This window comes from Coregonus clupeaformis, chromosome 26 (genome assembly GCF_020615455.1).
Source record: "Coregonus clupeaformis isolate EN_2021a chromosome 26, ASM2061545v1, whole genome shotgun sequence".
In the NCBI taxonomy this organism is placed as follows: Eukaryota; Metazoa; Chordata; class Actinopteri; order Salmoniformes; family Salmonidae; genus Coregonus; species Coregonus clupeaformis.
Window position 1 is genome coordinate 32536322 of NC_059217.1, and position 25824 is coordinate 32562145.

Here is a 25824-nt window from a genome sequence, read left to right on the forward strand (position 1 = left end):
TTGGGTGCGAGTGGCAGAAACAGGCCGGGCCGGGCTGTGCGACGCGCACCGTAGACTTGGTGCGAGTGGCGGGAACAGGCCGGGCCGGGCTGGCGACGCGCACCGTATACTTGGTGCGAGTGGCGGAACAGGCCGGGCCGGGCTGGCGGCGCGCACCGTATACTTGGTGCGAGTGGCAGGAACAGGCCGGGCCGGGCTGGCGACGCACACCGTAGACTTGGTGCGAGTGGCAGAACGGCCGGCCGTACTGGAAACACACACCACTGGCCCTACGTGGGGATCAGGAACAGGCCGGACCGGACTGGCAACACACGCCAGTACCTCTCGCCGTGCCTCTACATCCTCCTTCCCCCTGGTGACCAGTGACTCCCGTAACCTGGCGGCCTCCTGCTGCCCCGTCGTCCACGGCGTTAGCCCCCCCCATAAAAAATGTATGGGCTTCACTCCTACCCGTGACCAAGGCCTCCATCCCTCTTGCCAGACTCGCACTCATCTCCTCCCAAGTCCATCCTCTCTCCTCGTCACGCTGCTTGATCCAGTCGAGGTGGGTTTTTCTGTCACGATCGTCATATGGAACAGACCAAGGCGCAGCGTGATGAACAAACATACTTTAATTAGTTAAAGTTTAAACATGAATACAAAACAAGAAACGACTCGTGACGTCCACGGTATCAATGACCGAACACGGAACAAAAACCCACAAACACAAAGGGAAAACAGACAGTTTAAATATGGCTCCCAATCAGAGACAACCAGCCAACAGCTGACACTCGTTGCCTCTGATTGGGAGTCACTCAGGCAAACATAGAAATCAACAAACTAGAACCCCCAACATAGAAATAAACACATAGAATAAACACACCCTGGCTCAACAAATAGAGTCCCAGAGCCAGGGTGTGACAGCGAGAGAGGACTGAGGAGAGAGGACGCAGGAGTTGAGCAAATCTAATTGAGAAAAGGCCCAGGAAATACATTGACTGCTATGTTAAACAACTGAATTAATGGTTGCTTTGGTTGTCAACAGCGATCACGTGGGTGGTACTGGGGTACAGATATACAAATCCCACAAAATCTGCCGCAGGGTGTGCTATTAGCATGCTAACACTGAAGAGATAGTTCACCCAAATTACAAAATGACACAATGGTTTCCTTACCCTGTAAGCAGTCTATGGACAAGGTACGACAGTGTAATGGAAAACTGATAGAAGGTGATACTCGCAACTAGTGACTTGCTGGCGCCGAGGCCCAGCAGGAGGACTTAATATATTGTTTGGATGGATGGCCGTATATCTGCATCTCACAGGAGAGTAACACACCTTATCTGTGGCTTTCCCCACGGACAAGATGTTCCTGGAGTCACTGACACCAGGAGAGGTGTGAAGACTGATGAAAACTTTAATCGATAAAATGAATGTTACTTTGAATTAAATTGTCATGTTTGGTTTGTTTCAAAAGTTCATAAAGAGCAGAATATTTTGATGTATTTTTAAAGTGACTGGGTTGACTGGTTATAAGGCACATTCCTGTTGTTCCGTCATAACATTCAAATTGAGTTGATTAGATTCAGTGGCGTGTATTCATGGCTGCCAAGGGAAGCCAGGCTTCCCCAAAAAATTTACCCCCAAAAATATTTTAAAAACATATAAAATAATGTATCTTTCATCTCTCTGTGTTTCATCATTTTCATTCAATTCGCAAGAGGCTGAATGTATCTCACCAGAGAAGGCATCAGAGCGAGCGAAACAGCACCCCTCTGCCTCTGTAGGCCATCTACACTATATATACAAAAGTATGTGGACACCCCTTCAAATTAGTGGATTCAGCTATTTCAGCCACACCCGTTGCTGACAGGTGTATAAAATCGAGCACACAGCCATGCAATCTCCATAGACAAACAGTGGCAGTAGAATGGCCTTACTGAAGAACTCAATGACTTTCAACATGGCACCGTCATAGGATGCCACCTTTACAACAAGTCAGTTCGTCAAATTTCTGACCTGCTAGACCTGTTATTGTGAAGTGGAAACGTCTAGGAGCAACAACAGCTCAGCCGAGTGCTCATAGAACGGGACAAGCTCATAGAACGGGACTGCCGAGTGCTGAAGTGCGTAACGCGTAAAAATCGTCTGTCCTCGGTTGCAACACTCACTACCGAGTTCCAAACTGCCTCTGTAAGCAACGTCAGCAGAAGAACTGTTAGTTGTGAAATGGGTTTCCATGGCCGAGCAGCCGCACCACACAAGCCTAAGATCACTGTGCGCAATGCTATGGGTCGGCTGGAGTGGTGTAAAGCTCACCGCCATTGGACTCTGGAGCAGTGGAAATGCCTTCTCTGGAGTGATAAATCACGCTTCACCATCTGGCAGTCTGACGGACTGCCAGATGTAAAGTTTGGTGGAGGAGGAATAATGGTCTGGGGCTGTTTTTCATGGGTCGGGCTAGGCCCCTTAATTCCAGTGAAGGAAAATCTTAACGCTACATCATACAATGACATTCTACATGATTCTGTGCTTCCAACTTTGTGGCAAAGGTGTGGGGAAGGCCCCCGTGCACAAAGCGAGGTCCATACAGAAATGGTTTGTCGAGATCGGTGTGGAAAAACTTGACTGGCCTGCAGAGAGCCCTGACCTCAACGCCATCGAACACCTTTGTGATTAATTGGAACTGTCGTGGAATATTCTAATCAAGTGAGAGAGACTTTGTCATTTCTTCAAACAATCATCTTTATTCAATATCGATTTAATTATTGCAATAATGAAGTGTGTGTTGCCGAGAGCTTAAACTCATACAGAGAAAACAGGGTCTTATATAGCAGACCTAAAAATGCTTAGTCATGGCTGGTTCCACCCCTCCCATGCAGATCGGGGGCATCATAAGCCACCTTGGGTTCATCTGGTGGTTATCTGCACGGGGTGTTATTTTACTCCTCCAGGCTAAATTTCCCAGATGCAAGGATGAGAACAAACAATGAAATGTTTGTTCTACTCCTCAAGGCTTTCTCTATCTCGGTTACACACACCACATCTTGTCTATGGAATGCAGGCTGTAGCCATCATAAATCAACTGTCAGCTCAAGCTATCTCTAGTGACCATACGCCCAGATTAGCTTCAGGGAGCTAGAGTGGAGACCATAAATACACAGCATTAGTAGAACAGAAATGTCTTACTATTTGTTAAGTATATCATTTAACTATTAATATCAAACAAATCGGGTAAATATGTAATTTTTCCATTGACCTGGCCTGAGAGGATGAAACTTCAATATGTAGCTAGACTACATATTGAAGGCTAATGTTAACTAGCTAATGTTGCCCATGAAAGGAAGTTAGGCTAGCGAGCTAGCTTTTTAGCCAGGTAGCCTAGGACAACAAAAAATGAAAATGTGTACTGTATGACAGAGTGATAGACTGTTTCTTCAACATTGAAGAGGGTGATTCAACATGTTTTTTTCTACTTGCACGAACGCGCATGCACACACAGAAATCAGAACCATGGACAGCCACATCATATTTAGCTTACATTGGTTGTACTAAATAGTTTTTCGTATCTTTTAGTTGTCACTGTATTAGACTAAGCATAATTGATTTGATGTTGAATTGTTGAAGTTGAAATGGTGCTGGAATAGTGGAGGCAGCTCCTGTTTTCTTTGCGACTTGCGGTAACTCTCCATGGTTCTAAATCAACAGTTGTTTAGTGGTCCGAAAATGTCAGAAACATTAACTTGCTTGACCATGCTGTAGGACATATAACTGTTTGTTACATGCAATATGCTTTGTGAACTTCACTGGACAGAGGTTGCTCTCCGGTTTTGTGATGAAACAAAGGTGTGGTTGAATTTATTCTGCCACTGTGTATTCTTATTGTCTCGGCTTTAGGCCTTTATATCAAGGTGGCAAGGGATATGAACTAACAGGTTATAGAGCAAACAATGCAATTATCACAACACATAGATTGTAATATGGCTTTTTTTCTGGCTTGGCTTCCCCAGTGATTTTACCCACTACTGATTAGATTAGAATCTGAGTGTTTTCTTCCTGCCTTTTGTGTTATCTAGCAAAGTGCAAAGAAATGTTAATTGAAGTTGGGGGGAGAGGCGTACCTGCTTGAATTTGGTTAAAATCCCTTAAGGTCGATGTCCGCGCCCCCACGGAAATCTAATTAGCATGATAAAAATAATCCCCATAAATATCTGTCAGTTTAAACTATATATATATATATATACATATATATATATATATATATATATATATATATATATATATATATATATATATATATATATATTTATTTATTTTTTTATGCATCGGATGCGTCTCAATCCACCGCATCTGCCTATGTCGCACTTCTGCATCTGCAGTGAAATGTGACAGAGATAGAGCTATGTTTGTCAGACCATGAGACATCCCGACTTCTCACAAAATCGTCTCAGTACAGCCGATCTGCAAACTTCTGTGTGTAGTGTCCGAACAGTTTGGGCTACACACTAATATGACGCCCACAGCCTCACAAGACTCATCTGAAGGTCCCCTGGTACCAGTTGAGAGAATGGAAGTACTGTATATATGGAGACTGTTCAGTGCCAAAAATAAGGGTTTAAATACATGTAAAGAAAAAATTACAAATGTTTCTTGATCTTTCTTATATCTCTCAGATATGTTTTTATTATTTGTTCCATGCAGTGAATCTGTTATTCAATGTGTTTGTGTGGGCTAATAGCAGTAAGGCCCAAAGTATTTTCTCATCAAATACTTTTTGTCTATTTATTTTGGATACTTCAAGGGGTCTTAAAATTCCAAATCAAATAGCAAAAGGATCGATAGTATGACCTTCTTAAAACAATTCCATATAGCTTAGTAGAACCCCCCACCCCCATGGGTTAAAAGGGCAGTGAATTCGCTCATACTGTACTTTGAGAACTTGCTTCCAAGCTCCTGTGTGTTTCAGACACACATATATTTTTTCTCTTAGAAGACACGTGTAACCACATTGTCTTATTTAGTTGATAGTCATTTACTCTGTGTATTCTTTAAGGTTTCATGTATTTCATGTACACTGTAATTGTTTGAGTGTTAATTATTTCATGACTAATAAATCATATTAGTTGAATTGAGTAAATGCATTCCTTGTTTTACGGAGTAAATCTTTGATTCTTTAATTTAGTAGGTCTATTGTTAAATATTATTTACACTACACATATGCTTTGGTTCCACCTTGATGTCCCTGATCTACTTGACTCAATGAATTCATGCTAGAACATTGGTCGCCAGGGTTAGCTATTTGTAACTAGCCTATTAATAATTGCATAACAGTGCAAGAGAGACACATGTTCATTATTGTCATGAGCCCTCTCACTCCACCGGGTTACCACCTTAATGTGTTTCCACTATCTTCCACTCTGCTCATCTCTCTCTCTCTACTCAGCCCTAACGAGCTCCACCTGTCCCTGCTCTGCCTCGGCTCTAATTACTCTGCCAGCTGCGCTGCATTACCCACTAACCTCTCCCAGTATTTAAAGTCCCGTCTTTCAGCTCTCCTTTGTCAGATCGTCTGCAAAGCTCACACCCCGGAACCTGTGTGCTCGCGCTTCTGGCTCACCCCTGTTTTGTGACCCCCGGACCTGCCTGATTCTTGGATACTCTTCTGCCCCAGGAAAACCAGACCTGCTTTCTGCCATTACGACTCCTGACTACTCTTCGACCCGGTAACTCTGACCAGCCTTCTGCCTTGCTACAACGTATTTGGATTTCCCTTGAACTGTACTTCTGCCTGTTTTCATCCGCCCCGTTGTGTCTGTGTTTCCTCCCCCCAGGACTTCTGGACCACCAACCACCGCGTCATCGGACCATCGCTGCCACTGGGGGAGGCACAGACCCAGCACATCGGACGGATAACCCCTGGAGCCTTCACTCACTCCCTACATCCCTTTCCCCTTAAGTTTAAATAAACTTTCTGGTGTGGCCATGATGTGGTCCTCTTGTCGTCTGTCTGAACCGTGACAGTGCGATCTGACCATCATGGACTCAGCGCACACTTCCCCCGACATGGAAACCGAAGAACCTGAGCAACCCACCGCCATGCTACGCCTGGAATACACTGAGAGAGAGCTAGCCGCATGAGCGGCGACATCACCTCTCTGCTTCAGGTCGGCTACCAACAGCATCAGCAGTTCCAGCAGCTCCAGCAGCAGTCCCAGCAGCAGCAACAACAACTCGCCAGGATCATCCAACTCCTCACCAACCTTACCCCAGCCAGTCTGCCCACCAGCCCTGCCTCCGAGTTACCTGCCCCGGTCATTTCAGCCGCTGCCCCGAACCCAAGATTGGAAACCCCGGGCGGTTCAACGGCGATTCTACCCAGGTCCGGCCATTCCTGACTAGCTGCCGACTTCAGTTCTCCTTGCAGCCAAGGACCTTCCCACGGAGGGGGCTAGGGTCGGGTATGCCATCACTCACCCTGACGGGCCGAGCTCGACTCTGGGGAACAGCAGAGTTCGAGCGTCAAACCCCCGCATGTGCAACCTTCGACCTGTTTGCTGAGGAGATGCTGAAGGTGTTTGACCTGGATTCACCAACCGCAGGCGTCTCGTGAACTGTTCAGTATTCGACAAGGCAGGCGTACAGTCGCAGACCATTCCATCGACTTCCGAACCCTGGCAAGACGAAGTTCTTGGAACACACCATCGTTGGTGGGCGCGTTCTTCCATAGCTTGGCTGACTATATCAAGGGCCGAGTTGGTCTCCCATGAACTGCCTTCCACTCTTGATGAAGCCATCGCACTGACTGTCCGGATCGACAGAAGATACAGACCCGTCGTCGTGAGGGGGGGCGCCAAGGTCCACCAACTACCGGCATTCGGAGAGATCCGACTGGGCTCCTGTCGCTACTGCCACTCACCCAAGTCAGCTTGATCAGTCTGAGCCTATGGAGGTTGGGCGAGCCTCTCTCACTCCTGCAGAGCGCCAGCGCCGCTTCACCTCAAACCTCTGCCTCTATTGTGGAGGTGATGGACATCGTGTGGTAACCTGCCCTTTAAAAGCCGAAGCTCACCGGGCATAGGGGGAGTCCGGTTGAGCTCAATGACCACCCAGTCCTCCGACCGCAAACCCCTTGCTGCAAGTTCACCTCCGCCTCTCTGACTCTACTCACACCCTGGCTGCTCTGGTGGATTCTGGCGCCGAAGCCAACATAATGGACATCAAGCTGGCACGCCAACTGGGACTGGAGAACCTCCGTTTGACACCTCCTATTCCTGCCCGGGCACTGGACGGACACTTACTCGGATCGGTCACTCATGTCACGGCCCCGGTCTTGATGGGTCTGTCCGGAAACCATCAGGAAACTATCCAGTTTCACCTGCTCCCCTCTCCCAGGCCAACCCCTCATCCTGGGTTACCCATGGCTCCGCCGGCACAACCCTCAGCTCGACTGGGTGACCGGGGTGATCGGGAGTGGGGAGAGGACTGCCACCGAACCTGCCTGCTTGCTGCCGCTCTACCCCCTCGGCCAGTACCTACTAACTCCGCCCCTGACCTCTCCCATGTCCCAGAATGCTACCATGGTCTCAGAGAAGTGTTTAACAAAGCAAGAGCCACATCTCTGCCCACTCACCGACCGTCGACTGTGCCACTCGACCTCCTCCCTGGAACAGCCCCTCCAAGGGGCCGTCTTTGTCGTTGTCTGCTCCTGAAAGAAGGTCCATGGAGGACTACATCAATGACTCTCTGTCCACAGGATTGATCCGTTCATCTTCATCTCCGGCTGGTGCTGGCTTCTTCTTTGTGGGGAAGAGGGACGGATCTCTTCGCCCCTGCATCGACTACAGGGACTCCAACGACATCACAGTGAAAAACCGTTACCCTCTCCCTCTGCTCACCTCTGCTTTTGAGTTGCTCCAGGGAGCCACTGTTTTTACCAAGTTGGATCTCAGAAACGCTTACCACCTAGTGCGGATCCGGGAGGGAGATGAATGGAAACCGCATTCAATACACCAACAGGCCACTCCGAGTATCTGGTTATGCCTTTTGGCCTCACCAATGCTCCTGCTGTGTTCCAGGCTCTAGTGAATGATGTACTGCGGGACATGTTAAACAAGTTTGTCTTCGTTTACCTGGATGACATCTTAATCTACTCCAGAAACCTGTCTGAACACACCCGCCATGTCCAGCAAGTCCTTCATCGTCTTCTGGAGAATTCCCTCTACGCCAAGGCAGAGAAATGTGAGTTTCACGTCAAGACAGTGGCCTTCCTGGGGTACATAGTGGCAGAGGGAAGTATCCAAATGGATCCTGCCAAAGTATCAGCAGTCACGTCATGGCCAGTTCCGGAGAACAGAAAAAGCTGCAACAGTTTCTGGGGTTTGCTAACTTCTATAGAAGTTTATCCGGAACTACAGTACCGTTGCTGCCCCTCTCACTGCTCTAACCAGCACCAAGCAACCCTTCACCTGGACCCCAAGCAGCCGACAAGGCCTTCAGTACCCTCAAGGTAAGGTTCCCTCCGCTCCCATCCTCCAGATGCCTGACGTGGACCGGCAATTCATTGTGGAGGTGGGCGCCTCGGATGTGGGAGTTGGTGCTGTGATTTCTCAGTGGGCTGCGGAGGATAGGAAGCTCCATCCCTGTGCCTTTTTCTCACGTCGGTTGTCCCCCTCTGAGTGCAATTCCGACATAGGGAACCGAGAGCTGCTGGCTGTGAAGCTTGCCTTGGAGGGTGGCGTCACTGGCTGGAGGGTCCACCATTCCATTTCTCGTTTGGACCCGATCATAAGAACTTGGAGTACATCCGCACGCCAACGGTTGAACTCCAGGCAGTCCCGCTGGGCCTGTTCTTCACCAGGTTTAATTTCACTCTGTCATACCCCGGCCTGGATCACGCAACACCAAGCCAGACGCCCTCTCCCGTCAATTCCAGAAGGATGACAACCCCTCCAAGGATCCTGTGCCGATTCTGCCAAGTCCCTGCATCGTAGCTAGCTCTGACCTGGGCTGTTGAGGAACAGGTGCTGGAAGCTCTCCGTAACCAGCCCGGTCCCAGCACTTGCCCAGCTGACCGCCTTTTTGTCCCCGAAAACCTAAGGTCCCAGGTCGTTCAGTGGGGACATGACTCCCGCCCTAGCTTGTCACCCTGGCTCCACCCGCACTTACAACCTGCTCGCCCAGAGGTTCTGGTGGCCCGCTCTGAGAAAGGATGTACGGGAATTCGTCCAAGCCTGCCCCATCTGCAACCAACACAAGTCGTCCTGCCAGCCCCCAGCCGGATTGCTGCAGCCCCTGCCTGTGCCCAGACGTCCCTGGTCTCACATCGCCCTTGACTTTGTCACGGGGCTGCCCCCTTCAAGGGGCAAGACCGTCATTCTCACCATAGTTGACCGATTCAGCAAGATGGCACCTTCATTCCCCCTCCCCAAGCTCCCAACCGCCAAGGAGACCGCCCAGGTGGTCCTGGAACACGTCTTCCGGATCCACGGACTGCCAAGGATGTAGTTTCTGACCGTGGTCCACAATTCTCCTCCGCTTTTTGGAAGGAGTTCTGTCACCTGCTGGGAGCCACAGTCAGTCTGACTTCCGGATTCCATCCCCAATCCAATGGGCAGTCAGAGCGGGCAAATCAGGAGCTCGAAGGCACTCCGATGCATGACTTCACGCAACCCCCCACTCCTGGTCGCAGCAATTGACATGGGTGGAGTACGCACACAATTCTCTGACCTGCTCTGCCATCGGTATGTCCCCTTTCCAATGTGTTTATGGATACCAGCCTCCTCTATTGCCAGTCAGGAAGGGGAGGTTACTTGCCCATCTGCACTTTGCGTTTGCCCGTCGATGTCGCCGCACCTGGTCACAGGCCCGAGCCACACTTCTCAGATCCGTTTGCCAGCTACACTACCGGGGCCAACCGTCGGAGAATCCCTGCTCCCACCTACCATGTTGGTCAAAGGGTGTGGTTGTCGTCCAAGGAACCTGCCACTCAGGGTGGAGTCGCAGAAGTTGGCACCTCGGTTCATTGGCCCATTCCCTATCATAAGAGTGATTAGCCCAACTGCTGTCCGGCTCCAACTGCCTAATTCCATGAGGGTGCACCCCACTTTCCATGTGTCTAAGATTAAGCCCATTCATGAGAGTCCGCTGGTCCCTGCTGCGCCTTGTCCTCCTCCTCCACGGCTCAGTCGATGGTGGTCTGGTTTACACCCGTCCACCGCCTGCTTCGGTCCAGACGGAGGGGTAGGGGTCTCCAGTACCTCATTGACTGGGAGGGCTATGGACCTGAGGAAAGGACCTGGGTGCCAGCTAGTCGGATTGTGGATAGGACTCTCATCACCGCCTTCCACCAGCGGCATCCTGATCAACCTGCAATCCGTAGGGGCCGCCCCAGAGGATCCCCTAACCGTCCTGCCCGCTCGGCTTCCTGTCCTGTGCCTGATCCTGTCCCGGGACCTGTCCCATCTCCCGACCACGGCCCTCCGGCTTCCTCCCGAGGATGAGGGCGTTCGCTCGGACCGTTCGGAGGAGTTCTAGCCCTCCTCCGGCTCCCCTCCTCCCGCCCGGCGTGGTGTTGCTCTTGGGACTTCTGGGGCCGTCCCTTGGGGGGTTCTGTCATGAGCCCTCTCACTCCACCGGGTTACCACCTTAATGTGTTTCCACTATCTTCCACTCTGCTCATCTCTCTCTCTCTACTCAGCCCTAACGAGCTCCACCTGTCCCTGCTCTGCTCGGCTCTAATTACTCTGCCAGCTGCGCTGCATTACCCACTAACCTCTCCCAGTATTTAAAGTCCCGTCTTTCAGCTCTCCTTTGTCAGATCGTCTGCAAAGCTCACACCCCGGAACCTGTGTGCTCGCGCTTCTGGCTCACCCCTGTTTTGTGACCCCGGACCTGCCTGATTCTTGGATACTCTTCTGCCCCAGGAAAACCAGACCTGCTTTCTGCCATTACGACTCCTGACTACTCTTCGACCCGGGTAACTCTGACCAGCCTTCTGCCTTGCTACAACGTATTTGGATTTCCCTTGAACTGTACTTCTGCCTGTTTTCATCCGCTCCCGTTGTGTCTGTGTTTCCTCCCCCAGGACTTCTGGACCACCAACCACCGGCGTCATCGGACATGTCGCTGCCACTGGGGGGAGGCACAGACCCAGCACATCGGACGGGATAACCCCTGGAGCCTTCACTCACTCCCTACATCCCTTTCCCCTTAAGTTTAAATAAACTTTCTGGTGTGACGCAATTGTGGTCCTCTTGTCGTCTGTCTGAACCGTGACACATTATAGTCATACTGAGTGGTGATGCAAGGCTTGCTACCTTGACTAGATGCTCCAGAGACACAAAGGGCCTGTTGCATTTATTCATGTGAAAATTGAGTCAGATTGATGAATGTAGTTTATTATAATTAAACATAGTTTTCATTAATCTACAACAGCAATCCATGGTTTGGTTAAAGTGCGGCAGGTAGTCTAGCAGTTAAGGGCGTTGGGCCAGTATCCGAGAGGTTGCTGGTCCTAAGCCCACTCTGTGAAAAATCTGTCAATGTGCCCTTGAGCAAGGTACTTAACCCTTATTGCTCCTGTAAGTTGCTAAGACGTTAGGATGTGGAAACAGTGCCAGGGAAACCAAAGCATGAATTGCTGTCATACCTTGTTCATAGACTGCTAACAGGGTATGGAAACCAATGTGTAATTTAGGTTAACTATTCCTTTAAGACAGACTGGTAGCATAGCTAGCCATAGCTAGCATTCACTGGTTGAAGTAACTTTTGTGTGTAATAGAGTCGACTGGTGACTATGAATATACTGTATATATACAGTTGAAGTCAGAAGTTTACATACACCTTAGCCAAATACATTTAAACTCAGTTTTTCACTATTCCTGACATTTAATCCTAGTAAAAATTCCCTGTCTTAGGTCAGTTAGTATCACCACTTTATTTTAAGAATGTGAAATGTCAGAAAAATAGTAGAGAGAATGATTTATTTCAGCTTTTACTTCTTCCATCACATTCCCATGGGTCAGAAGTTTACATACACTCAATTAGTGTTTGGTAGCATTGCCTTTAAATTGTTTGACTTGGGTCAAATGTGTCAGGTAGCCTTCCACAAGCTTCCCACAATAAAGTTGGGTGAATTTTGGCCCATTCCTCCTGACAGAGCTGGTGTAACTGAGTCAGGTTTGTAGGCCTCCTTGCTCGCACACGCTTTTTCAGTTCTGCCCACACATTTTCTATAGGATTGAGGTCAGGGCTTTGTGATGGCCACTCCAATACCTTGACTTTGTTGTCCTTAAGCCATTTTGCCACAACTTTGAAAGTATGCTTGGGGTCATTGTCCATTTGGAAGACCCATTTGCGACCAAGCTTTAACTTCCTGACTGATGTCTTGAGATGTTGCTTCAATATATCCACATAATTTTCCTATTTTGTGAAGTGCACCAGTCCCTCCTGCAGCAAAGCACCCCCACAGCATGATGCTGCCACCCCCGTGCCTCAAGGTTGGGATGGTGTTCTTCGGCTTGCAAGCAACCCCCTTTTTCCTCCAAACATAACGATGGTCATTATGGCCAAACAGTTCTATTTCTGTTTCATCAGACCAGAGGACATTTCTCCAAAAAGTACGATCTTTGTCCCCATGTGCAGTTGCAAACCGTAGTCTGTCTTTTTTATGGCGGTTTTGGAGCATGGCTTCTTCCTTGCTGAGCGGCCTTTCAGGTTATGTCGATATAGGACTCGTTTTACTGTGGATATAGATACTTTGTACCTGCTTCCTCCAGCATCTTCACAAGATACTTTGCTGTTGTTCTGGGATTGATTTGCACTTTACGCACCAAAGTACATTCATCTCTAGGAGACAGAACGCATCTCCTTCCTGAGCGGATGATGGCTGCGTGGTCCCATGGTGTTTATACTTGCATACTATTGTTTGTACAGATGAACGTGGTACCTTCAGGCGTTTGGAAATTGCTTCCAAGTATGAACCAGACTTGTGGAGGTCTACAAATTTATTTCTGAGGTCTTGGCTGATTTCTTTTGATTTTCCCATGATGTCAAGCAAGGAGGCACTGAGTTTGAAGGTAGGCCTTGAAATACATCCACAGGTACACCTCCAATTGACTCAAATTATGTCAATTAGCCTATCAGAAGCTTCTAAAGCCATGACATCATTTTCTGGAATTTTCCAAGCTGTTTAAAGGCACAGTCAACTTAGTGTATGTAAACATCTGACCCACTAGAATTGTGATACAGTGAATTATAAGTGGAATAATCTGTCTGTAAACAATTGTTGGAAAAATTACTTGTGTCATGCAAAAAGTAGATGTCCTAACCGACTTGGCAAAACTATAGTTGGTTAACAAGAAATTTGTGGAGTGGTTGAAAAACAAGTTTTAATGACTCCAACCTAAATGTGTGTAAACTTCTGACTTCAACTGTAATTCACAACATTTTGACAGGAGCTATAAACCAGTTATAATATAAAAAAGTAAACTATGTGTGTCGTCATTGCTTGAATTCAAGCTTGGCTGCATTGCTTTCAATGGAGAAAGATTGCTTCCGTACCCAGCTTCTGTGATTTTCGTTGAAAATGTCACTTCGCCGTCTGGAGCTAGACTTGCTGTCTTTTTAGTTGCCAATGACATCAGAGAGGTGCAAGTGGGAAAATCATAGCACAGGGATGATAGAAACGTTTTTAGTAATTAGAAGTTGGAGGGCCGTTCAACTGGATTCTTCCCAGTCGTATGTGGTAAATATTACCACATTCCTACTTGGTTATGAAATCAGCATCAGGTTAGTTATAACTGGGGTTAGAGCGAAAACATAAAGGAGGGCAGCGCTTCAGGAAAAGGGTGGGAGAGCCCTGCTTTAATGCATTCTCTTGTACATTTTCTCTGATGAGACAGCACAATGGTATTAGTCTAGTTGTCTTTCACACACCTACAGTGCATTCGGAAAGTATTCAGACCCCTTGACATTTTACTACGTTACAGCCTTATTCTAAAATGGATTAAATACATGTGGTTCCTCATCAATCTACACACAATACCCCATAATGACAAAGCAAAAACAAGTTTTTGTAAATGTATAAAAAAATAAAATTGTATTTACATAAGTATTCAGACCCTTTGCTATGAGACTCGAAATTCAGCTCAGGTGCATCCTGTTTCCCTTGATCATCCTTGAGATGTTTCTACAACTTGATTGGAGTCCACCTGTGGTAAATTGATTGGACATGATTTGGAAAGGCACACACATGTCTATATAAGGTCCCACAGGTGACAGTGCATGTCAGAGCAAAAACCAAGCCATGAGGTCGAAGAAATTGTCCGTAGAGCTCCGAGACAGGATTGTGTCAGACAACCATCTCTGCAGCACTCCACCAATCAGGCCTTTATGGTAGAGTAGCCAGATGGAAGCCATTCCTCAGTAAAAGGCACATGACAGCCTGCTTGGAGTTTGCCAAAAGGCACCTAAAGACTCTCACACCATGAGAAACAAGATTCTCTGGTCTGATTGCCAAGCGTCATGTCTGGAGGTTCACCTTCCAACAGGACAACAACCCTAAGCACACAGCCAAGACAACACAGGAGTGGCTTCGGGACAAGTCTCTGAATGTCCTTGAGTGGCCCAGCCAGAGCCTGGATTTGAACCCGATCGAACATCTCTGGAGAGACCTGAAAATAGCTTTGCAGCGACGCTCCGCATTCCAACCTGACAGAGCTTGATAGGATCTGCAGAGTAGAACTGGAGAAACTTCCCAAGTACAAACTTTGATTATTTGAATCAGCCATGTAGTGCTAGGGCAAAAACTAAAAAACATGCACCCAGGAGGGCCCCAGGACCGCATTTGGAAAACCCTGATATAACCTGTACAATATATTGCCACAGTATAATTGCTGTCTTAAACGAGAAATTGCTTTATATTAGTTGTACTGAATGATTGTGAAATAGTTAAATCACCCCTTAGTCTGCTCGGTTACCAGGTTTTATTTCTACCGAAGATAATAGTCTGTAGAGTGCGAACGTGTCTTGGAAAATGTTTGGATAAAGCGAGGCTAAGTTAACACTGCCGTCACATGTTACTCGGCTTTTAGGGAACAGGAAAAATGTTAAGCAATTGAGATCAGCTGTGCGGGTAATCTTAGTGTGTATTGATGCTCAATTGGTAGAGCATGGCGCTTGTAATGCCAGGGTAGTGGGTTCGATCCCCAGGACCATCCATACGTAAAAATTTATGCACACATGACTGTAAGTCGCTTTGGATAAAAGCGTCTGCTAAGTGGCATATTATTATTATTATTATGGTTTAATGAGAGATCGTCTGGAGATAAAATGGTGGCCAACAGTGGATGCAATAGGCCCATAGTGTTCATTTTCACTCCCACATGGTCTCAGGTAGACTGTACATCTTATAGAGGAGGCCTTTGGGGAGTGAGAGGAGTGATGAGAGACTGTGTCTGGTATAGAGGGTTGTTAGTAGGAGAACAGTGCCAGACAGAGCTACTATCAGTCTCAGACTAGAGGAGGCTCTGGTTCTGCTCTCTGGTTGTGGGGGCATCCTGGTCCTGAAGGGCTGGGCTACGCGCTCCCACTGGGTGAGGATGGCCTGTCGGGCCCCGTCCCACTTTCCTGGCCCTCTCAGACGGTACTGGTAAGGGGTGCAGGGCCCCAGCAGCACACGCAGCCCTACACCAGGCTCCATCAACAGCAGCCCTAGGAGATTAGGACGAACCCCCAACTCCTCTGCCATGGAGTCCATGTAGGGGATATGGTCCACCTGGAGAGGGTGACGCTCCAAACAGGAAAACCTGGAGGGAGAGGGAGGGTATACACACACACAGGTGCTTTTAAAGTGAGCAAACTAATGACAATATGTGAGTGTAATAACACATGGTTGTTGTCCTACCTGTTTTGCAAGGTGCTGGTGTCTCTCTTTATGTCCTGCAGCATGGCTTCTTCTGAGGGCAGTGTTAGTAACCCTGGAGCAAGAAATCATGTATTCCACACATTATTATTAACACAAACCTCAAAGCTTCAATCGCTCGGATTCAAATACACTAGGCTACCCAACAACTTCAGACACAGAGTTAGTGAGTTAGTTAGTTGTTACCTTTAAAGACCTGGGTGGCCCAGCGGGCCTGCATCTCAGCCAGAGGGTTGATGGCTCCCAGGCTACAGATGAAGCCCACTACAGCCAGACTGGGCCGGGCCAGCCGCAGGGGGAACACATGACGGTACAGACACAGGCGGTGACCGCTATTAGCCAGCAGATCCGAAGGCAGGAAAGGAAATTCATAGTTGTAGCCGGTGGCAAACACCACAACACCCACCTAGGGAGGAGAGGGAGGGTAGGGTAGAGGGGAGGTGAGAAGGGAGGAGAGTGTGTGTGTGTTTGTATGTTCACCTTGTCCACGACACTCCCGTCCTCAAACACCACACTGGAGCCTTTGATCTCCCTGATGTTAGGTTTGACCAGAACACGACCAGAGATGATTCGACCAGGCAGGTCATCATTCACCACCGGGATCTGGGCAAAGAACCTGAAATAGATGGATGGATCAATCACTCAATCAATCAATCGGTCAGTCAGTCAGTCAGATATGTAGAGATTTTACCTGTGTTTTGGCTGTAGGCCGTACAGTCTGTGGTCGAAGGTCTGGTTCAGTTTCTTCTCCATCATCCTTGTAATCCAGGAGGGGAAGAGCTTCTGCAGGTCACCTGGCAGCCCCCCCGCCCCCACCCTGCTGACCACCTACGCCCCCTTCCGCGTGCTGAGGTACACCTGTAGACCAGGAGAGAAAGTGTTAATGATCTTTGGCAGAGATGGCCAACTCTATTCCTGTTCATGCTAGCTAGGAGTTTTGCATACTTCCCAATCTCAACTTTTTTTTCACAAACAGTTTTCGTAAAGGTGCACTATGCAGAAATCGCTCCGCCATTTCCTGGTTGCTAAAATTCTAATAGTTTGCCTAATTTCAGTTTATGTGACAAAACAAGCAAGTATAGTGTAGAGAATCATTGTACCATTTAAACCACTGTGAAATATATTTTCCATAACCAAAAATATTGTATTTTCAGCTGTATGAAGCTGGTGTACTAAACCGAAAGTAAAAGACGCAAAAATGAAACGGGAAGCATAGAAATAGAGCACATAGAACAGATCTACCGCTTCTTAAACTTGCTTTCAATGAGAATGACAGATCTATAACTAACAATTTTATGTGAATTTGGTTGGGTATCCCAGAAAGTTTTATATTTCAGCTTTAATATTAACAGCATTTGAAATACATGTGTATATTTTGATAGACCAAAGTATCAGCTATCACACAATGTGAAGGAACAACCTCCTAATGTTTTATTTTTTAAATAAAATGCAGCTAACTGGATTTATGTCAACTCCGTCAGACACCATAAAAGGCATTTCATTTCTACATTTATTATCCAACAAATGTTTAAATGCCTTGATTGTTTAATTATAACATTTGATTATTCACATATGTAATAGAAATCTCCAAACTTTATTGCACTATACAATGCTCTATGGCCAATTTCGTTAGCATTTTGGCATGTTTTTTTTCTAGATTCAGAACATAAAACAACATTTATACAGCAAACATTATCCCTTAGGTCTAGCACAGAAAATACTTCAGTAGGTTAAGCATATGTTGCAGCACAGTGATACATTTTTTTGTTCTGAACATTGACAAAAGAATAGTTGATCTTAAGAGGGTTAGCTTGGCCATCAGTGACGGAGTTGACAAGCCACTGACGGAGTTGACAAGCCACTGACGGAGTTGACAACAGATACTCAAACTGCGATAATTTTACCTCTAAACATTTAAATTAAAATCAAACATTTGTAAAATATGGAAAATGATTATTTTGGAAAATCCCCAATAAAAACATAACCATTCTATCAGATCTTTCAGCACTCTGACAGAGTTCATGTTTTATGGAGTTGAAACAATTGTCTTTTTCTTCTTCATTCAAGTTGCATACAAAGTAGCAATTTAGTTTTTTCTCAGTTGCTTTATGACTCTAAAACCTAATTAAAATAAACATATTTGAACAGAAATGTATATTCTATCAGGGAGATGGAGTTGACAGTTTATGGTTGTGACCATGGTGACTTCAACATTTCTTCAAAAGTAGAAAACTATACAGACCATGAGTGGTCTTGTTGCACTACATGTAATGAAGACATGGAGAAGGGGTCCTTATGGTATAGCTGACCCTGCTCATTCCTGATTAATTTTTGACAAATCTGACGGAGTTGACCAACTCTTCGGACAAATTTTTTAGGAATAACAGTTTTGATCCCTTTTTCAGTTAATATTATTGCCAGTTGAAAATGAATAATATTGAAAACATTTAGAAAATTCCCAAAACAACTATTTTTCCTTGACAAATTCTCCTAAATTGAATTTTTAAGCTCAAATAAGGCAACAATATATATATATTTTTACTATTAAAATGAAGTTTCCCTGCCGGACAAGGATTGTCCCAATTTTAAAGAATCCCTGCCCTACATAATATCTGAGAGAAACACTTCCAGAAGAATCAGAGGATTTCCCACTCACCTGCTCCGCTACTCTGCTGGCATCCACAGCGATGTCACCTCCAGAATTCCCAATCCCAACCACCACCACCCTCTTCACTTGCAGCCCCTCAGCACTGCGGTATTCCCAACTGTGGAAGTACCTGCCCTCAAACTCCTCTATACCTGGGAGGATCAGATAATCAAATGATAAATAATTATACACATAGTAATTGATTGATGATGATAATCGAGCATGATATTCAAATTATACTTTGTGAGGGCTATGACTGGGATATACAGTGCCTTCAGAAAGTATTCACACCCCTTGACTTTTCGCACATTTTGTTGTGTTCCAGCCTGAATTTAAAATGCATTAAATTGAGATTTTGTGTCACTGGCCTACACACAATACCCCATAATGTCAAAGTGGAATTATGTTTTTAGAAATGTTTACAAATGAATAAAGAATGAAAAGCTGACATTTCTTGAGTCAATAAGTATTCAACCCCATTCTTATAGCAAGCCTAAATAAGTTCAGGAGTAAAGATGTGCTCAACAAGACACATAAGAAGTTGCATGGAGTCACTCTGTGTGCAAGAATAGTGTTTACCATGATTTTTGATTGACTACCTCATCTCTGTACCACACATATACAATTATCTGTAAGGTCCTTCAGTCAAGCAGTGAATTTGAAACACAGATTCAACCACAAAGACCAAGGAGGTTTTCCAATGCCTCGCAAAGAAGGGCACCTATTGGTAGATAACAACAATAAAAAAAAACAGACACAGAATATCCCTTTGAGCATGGTGAAGTTATTAATTACTCTGCCGGAGAGGAAGCAAACAGGGATTTCACCATGAAGAATTTCACCATGAGGCCAATGGTGACTTTAAAACAGTTACAGAGTTTAATGGCTGTGATAGGAGAACTGAGGATTGATCAACAACATTGTAGATACTCCACAATACTAAACTAAATGACAAAGTGAAAAGAAGGAAGCCTGTACAGAATAAAAATATTCCAAAACATGCATCCTGTTTGCAAAAAGGCACTAACATAAAACTGCAAAAATGTGACAAAGAAATGAACTTTATGTCCTGAATACAAAGCGTTATGTTTGGGGCAAATCCAACACAACACATCACTGAGTACTAAGTTTTATATTTTCAAGCATGGTGGTGACGGCATCAAGTTAGGGGTATGCTTGTCATTGGCAAGGAATAGGGAGTTTTTTAGGATAAAAAGAAACGGAATAGAGCTGAGCACAGGCAAAATCCTAGAGGAACACCTGGTTCAGTCTGCTTTCCAATAGACACTGAGAGACCTTTCAGCAGGACAATATCCTAAAACACAAGGCCAAATATACACTGCTTACCAAGATGACATTGAATGTTTCTGAGTGGCCTAGTTAAATTTTTGACTTAAATTGGCTTGAAAATCTATGGCAAGACTTGAAAATGGCTGTCTAGCAATGAACAAACAACCAACTTGACAGGAGCGTGAATACTTATGAGATATTTCTGTATTTCATTTTCAATACATTTGCATTTCTAAAAACATGTTTTCACTTAGCAATTATGGGGTATTGTGTGTAGATGGTTGAGATTTTTATTTATTTAATCCATTTTGAATTCAGCCTGTAACACAACAAAATGTGGAATAAATCAAGGGGTATGAATACTTTCTGAAGGCACTGTACACATGTAAGTACAGTTGAAGTCGGAAGTTTACATACACTTAGGTTGGAGTCATTAAAACTCATTTTTCAACCACTCCACAAATGTCTTGTTAACAAACTATAGTTTTGGCAAGTCGGTTAGGACATCTACTTTGTGCATGACACAAGTTATTTTTCCAACAATTGTTTACAGACAGATTATTTCACTGTATCACAATTCCAGTGTGTCAGAAGTTAACATACACTAAGTTGACTGTGCCTTTAAACAGCTTGGAAAATTCCAGAAAATGATGTCATGGCTTTAGAAGCTTCTGATAGGCTAATTGACATCATTTGAGTCAATTGGAGGTGTACCTGTGGATGTATTTCAAGGCCTACCTTCAAACTCAGTGCCTCTTTGCTTGACATCATGGGAAAATCAAAAGAAATCAGCCAAGACCTCAGAAATAAATTTGTAGACCTCCACAAGTCTGGTTCATACTTGGAAGCAATTTACAAATGCCTGAATATACCACGTTCATCTGTACAAACAATAGTACGCAAGTATAAACACAATGGGACCACGCAGCCATCATACCGCTCAGGAAGGAGACGAGTTCTGTCTCCTAGAGATGAACGTACTTTGGTGTGAAAAGTGCAAATCAATCCCAGAACAAAGGCAAAGGATCTTGTGAAGATGCTGGAGGAAACAGGTACAAAAGTATCTATATCCACAGTAAAACGAGTCCTATATCAACATAACCTGAAAGGCCGCTCAGCAAGGAAGAAGCCACTGCTCCAAAACCGCCATAAAAAAGCCCGACTACGGTTTGCAACTGCACATGGGGACAAAGATCGTACTTTTTGGAGAAATGTCCTCTGGTCTGATGAAACAAAAATAGAACTGTTTGGCCATAATGACCATCGTTATGTTTGGAGGAAAAAGGGGGCTTGCAAGCCAAAGAACACCATCCCAACCGTGAGGCACGGGAGTTGCAGCATCATGCTGTGGGGGTGCTTTGCTGCAGGAGGGACTGGTGCACTTCACAAAATAGATGGCATCATGAGGAAGGAAGGTTATGTGGATATATTGAAGCAACTCAAGACATCAGTCAGGAAGTTAAAGCTTGGTCGCAAATGGGTCTTCCAAATGGACAATGACCCCAAGCATACTTCCAAAGTTGTGGCAAAATGGCTTAAGGACAACAAAGTCAAGGTATTGGAGTGGCCATCACAAAGCCCTGACCTCAATCCTATAGAAAATGTGTGGGCAGAACTGAAAAAGCGTGTGCGAGCAAGGAGGCATACAAACCTGACTCAGTTACACCAGCTCTGTAAGGAGGAATGGGTCAAAATTCACCCAACTTATTGTGGGATGCTTGTGGAAGGCTACCCGAAACGTTTGACCCAAGTTAAACAATTTAAAGGCAATGCTACCAAATATTAATTGAGTGTATGTAAACTTCTGACCCACTGGGAATGTGATGGAAGAAATAAAAGCTGAAATATATCATTCTCTCTACTATTATTCTGACATTTCACATTCTTAAAATAAAGTGGTGATCCTAACTGACCTAAAACAGGGCATTTGTACTAGGATTAAATGTCAGGAATTGTGAAGAGTTTTTCATGTATTTGGCTAAGGTGTATGTAAACTTCCGACTTCAACTGTATGATGTGAATAGGATTTGAGTGTATAAATCTCCAGTGATAGTAGCATATAAATGGGAAATAATCAAGTACACAATGTCACTGGGGACTATGATAGGGATAGAGAGTTGACCGTTACCTGAGAAGTCATTGAGAGGCAGGTGTGGTTGTGTAAAGTGACCGGTGCAGACCACCACAGCATCAAAGACCTGAGTCTCCCTCTGACCTTCTGTCCTCTCTGTCTCCACCTCCCACTGGCCTGACACTGGGAAGTCTGGCCTCTGACGCACACTCACCACAGTGGTCTGACACACGCAGGCACGTACACACGCACACACACACGCACACACACATGAAATGAATCACTATTTACCATCGAAAGGGATCATAACATAAGGTGTGACTGAATAAACATCCACTTTCTTCCTTCATGCCCTCTGACCTGGAAGTGGATGTGTTTGAAGAGGTCAAAGGTCTGAGCGTAAAGTCGTAGGTAGCTCAGCAGCTGGGAGTGGTGCATGTTGTTGGGCAGATGAGCTGGAGGAGGGAAGTCGCTGTATGACATCATCTCCTTGGAGCTGTTGATTATGACAGACTGGTAGATGTTGGCCCTTCCTGGGTCTGGACGCTCCTAAAGGACAAGGACAGACTGAGGATATGCTCTAATATGTCCAATACATTAGATATTGGAACAAAGCCAGGGTAATTTATACTGGATAAACTTTAGATATTGAAAGAGACCCGGTGTCATTTAAATATGGATATCCAGCAGTAGTTGGCAATGCCAAAACTCCATGTACACACACGCACACAGACACAGTCCCAGGATGTCCTCCTTGTATCTTTTTACAGAGACTAAACAGCATAGTGGATTAGAGTGCATATAATAATGGTGCCGGAGGAGATGGCTGCCGTTTTACAGGCTCCTAACCAATTGTGCTATTGTGTGTGTTTTTTCCGCATTATTTGTAACTTATTTTGTACATAATGTTTCTGCCACCGTCTCTTACGACCGAAAAGCGCTTCTGGATATCAGAACAGCGATTACTCACCTCGTACTGGACAAATATTTTTTCTTCAACGAGTCGGACGCGAAGGATTTACTTCAGACCTGGACAAGGCCCAAATCCCTGTCATTCGCATGAAGAAGAGACGGAGATATAGAGGATATACACTACCGTTCAAAAGTTTGGGGTCACTTAGAAATGTCGTTGTTTTCAAAAGAAAAGCAATTTTTTTGTCCATTAAAATAACATCAAATTGATCAGAAATACAGTGTAGACATTGTTGATGTTGTAAATGGATATTGTAGCTGGAAACGGCTGACTTTTAATGGAATATCTACATAGGCGTACAGAGGCCCATTATCAGCAACCATCAGTCCTGTGTTCCAATGGCACGTTGTGTTTGCTAATCCAAATGTAATGAAATGCTTTGAAAGGCTGGTCATGGCTCACATCAACACCATCATCCCAGAAACCCTAGACCCACTCCAATTTGCATACTGCCCCAACAGATCCACAGATGACGCAATCTCTATTGTACTCCACACTGCCCTTTCCCACCTGGACAAAAGGAACACCTACGTGAGAATGCTATTCATTGACTACAGCTCAGCTTTCAACACCATAGTGCCCTCAAAGCTCATCACTAAGCTAAGGACCCTGGGACTAAACACCTCCCTCTGCAACTGAATCCTGGACTTCCTGAAGGATCGCCCCCAGGTGGTAAGGGTAGGTAGGTAACAACACATCTGCCACGCTGATCCTCAACACGGGGGCCACTCAGGGGTGCATGCTCAGTCTCCTCCTGTACTCCCTGTTCACCCATGACTGCATGGCCAAGCACGACTCCAACACCATCATTAAGTTTGCCGACAACACAACAGTAGTAAACTTGCTCACCGACAACGAAGAGACAGCCTATATGGAGGAGGTCAGAGACCTGACAGTGTGGTGCCAGGATAACAACCTCTCCCTCAACGTGATCAGGACAAAGGAGATGATCGTGGACTACAGCAAAAGGAAGGCCGAGCACGCCCCCATTCTCATCAACGGGGCTGTCGTGGAGAAGGTTGAGAGCTTCAAGTTCCTTGGTGTCCACATCACCAACAAACTATCATGGTCCAAACAAACCAAGACAGTCGTGAAGAGAGCACGACATTGCCTATTCCCCCTCAGGAGACTGAAAATATTTGGCATGGGTCCTCAGATCCTCAAAAACGTATACAGCTGCACCATCGAGAGCATCCTGACTGGTTGCATCACCACCTGGTATGGCAACTGCTCGGCCTCCGACCGCAAGGCACTACAGAGGGTAGTGCGTACGGCCCAGTACATCACTGGGGCCAAGCTTCTTGCCATCCAGGACCTCTATACCAGGTGGTGTCAGAGAAAGGACCTAAAAATTGCCAAAGACTCCAGCCACCTTAGTCATAGACTGTTCTCTCTGCTACCGTACGGCAAGAGGTACCGGAGCGCCAAGTCTAGGTCCAAAAGGCTTCTTAACAGCTTCCACCCCCAAGCCATAAGACTCCTGAACAGCTAATCAATTGACTCTCTGTTTATTATTTAAGTGATAATGCCTGAGAAGCCGGTGTTTGGATGATATATTTTCGTGGGTGCTTCGAAGGCATTATCACTTTTATACAACGGGTTACCAACATATGTAAATAATGATTGACATATTTTCATAAAAAAATGTTATTTTCATTAATATATTCATACAATTTCATCCTTCCACAAGATATAGTCCCGACACAAATCTAGGGTTCGTAGAGACGCGTCCCAGTCTATCAGTCTTTTTGTTCTGTATCTATGGACGCGACCCAGTTGTTCAGTCTTTTTGTTCTGTATCTATGGACACAACCCAGTCGTTCGTTCTAAATGTTCCATTGCCATACTGGCTGGCAATGTTCTTATCCCTTGCTTGCTAGCTAGCCAACTATGGCTAACTTACATCAAAAAGTGCAGCCAGAATAACAGCAATTGTTTAAGCTGTTTTATAGTGATATTTATTTGGATACATCCATAACAATGAGCTAATAAGGCGCGATTTCGTGCTCACTCGTCAGGACACTGTTGTTCAGAGGAGCTAGCCAACAACACAGCTACAGTAACACAATCCCTTCAAACTGAAGCTGGAAAGACAGCAAATTAGCTGCATTTCATTTTACCTTTTTCAATTTACCTTTTTTTGAATATATCCATAAAAATGCTGCCAGCTTCAGATTCATGATTTCGACTGGCTGAGAAACGACGTCCCGACACGTTCATTATTATGGGGCAGGAGGAGATGGAAATTCAATATTGAAACAATGTTGCAAATGCCAGAGAGACAGACAGCAAGGTTTATACAAATCTCGGCTGTTGAAAACTAAATGTTAGTCTAAAAGAAATGTGAGATAATGTTTAGATGCTCTTCATAGCGGATATCAAGTTTATAAATTGCCTGGCTGGGCTGATGAGACAGTGGATTGCGCAGTCAGATGGAACAGACTAAATAGGCATTTTAACGTCATAGATTTAGCCGGTGACAACTTGTGGAAAAGACACCGGCTGGAATGCGGTTTTAACCAATCAGCCTTCAGGATTAGACCCACCCGTTGTATAACTATGCATAGTCACTTTACTTCTACCTACATGTACATATTACCTCAATTACCTCGACTAACCTGTGATCCCACACATTGACTTTGTACCGGTACCCCCTGTATATAGCCTTGTTACTGTTATTTTATTATTGCTCTTTAAAAAAAAAAAATTTCATTGATTTATTTTTTTACTTCAGTTTATTTAGTAAATACTTTCTTAACACTTATTTTTCTTAACTGCATTGTTAGTTAAGGGCTTGTAAGTAAGTATTTCATTGTAAGGTTGTATAATACCTGTTGTATTCGGCGCATGTGACAAATAACATTTTATTTGATCAGGCACCAGGTTCCTCAGACGGGCCTGGACATGTACTGGCTTAAGCAGGGGGACACGTCTGGCACTGCA

General features: G+C 45.4%; 1 pseudogene; it reads right to left on the reverse strand.

Moving 5' to 3' along the window:
- Positions 1-15351: 15351 nt before the first annotated feature.
- On the reverse strand, positions 15352-22448 carry LOC121539814 (annotated as a pseudogene).
- Positions 22449-25824: the final 3376 nt, after the last annotated feature.